The following is a 955-nucleotide window of genomic DNA, read 5'->3' as shown; positions in this document are numbered from 1 at the left end:
TGCGCCAGGGCCCCCTGCAGATAATGCACTTTGATTTATTGCGCTATCTCTAATAGCACCCGAGATATCACCAGATATATATTGGATTTTTCCCTGACCCTGAGTGTCCGGCCCCATGAGACTGTGGTTTTCTCGGCCCCTGGTGGGCCGAGGTCGTTCCCGCTTCCCAGATTCATGCGCCAGGGCCTCCTCCAGACAATGCACTTTGATTTATTGCGCTATCTGTAATAGCACCCGACATATCACCAGATATATATTGCATTTTTCCCTGACCCTGAGTGTCCGGCACAATGAGACTGCGGTTTTCTCGGCCCCTGGTGGTCCGAGGTCGTTCCCGCTGCACACATTCATGCGCCAGGGCCTCCTGCAGATAATTCACTTTGGTTTATTGCGCTATCTCTAATAGCACTCGAGATATCAGCAGATATGTATTGGATTTTCCCTGACCCTGAGTGACCGGCCCCGTGGGACTGTGGTTTTCTCGGCCCCTGGTGGTGCGAGGTCGTTCCCGCTGCACAGATTCAGGCGCCAGGGCCTCCTGCAGATAACTCAATTTGGTTTATTGCGCTATCTCTAATAGCACCCGAGATATCACCAGATATATATATTGGATTTTCCCCTGACCCTGAGTGTCCGGCCCCATTAGACTGTGGTTTTCTCGGCCCCTGGTGGTCCGAGGTCGTTCCCGCTGCCCAGATTCATGCGCTAGGGCCTCCTGCAGACAATGCACTTTGATTTATTGCACTATCTCTAATAGCACCCGAGATATCACCAGATATATATTGGATTTTCCCTGGCCCTGAGTGTCCGACCCCATGAGACGGTGGTTTTCTCGGCCCCTGGTGGTCCGAGGTCGTTCCCGCTGCACAGATTCATGCGCCAGGGCCTCCTACAGACAATGCATTTTGGTTTAGTGCGCTATCTGTAATAGCACCCGCGATATCACCAGATATAT

This window comes from Nomia melanderi, unplaced genomic scaffold (assembly GCF_051020985.1).
Source record: "Nomia melanderi isolate GNS246 unplaced genomic scaffold, iyNomMela1 scaffold0014, whole genome shotgun sequence".
Classification (NCBI taxonomy): Eukaryota; Metazoa; Arthropoda; class Insecta; order Hymenoptera; family Halictidae; genus Nomia; species Nomia melanderi.
The sequence above is the reverse complement of the archived record's forward strand: the minus strand, read 5'-3'. Positions refer to the sequence as shown.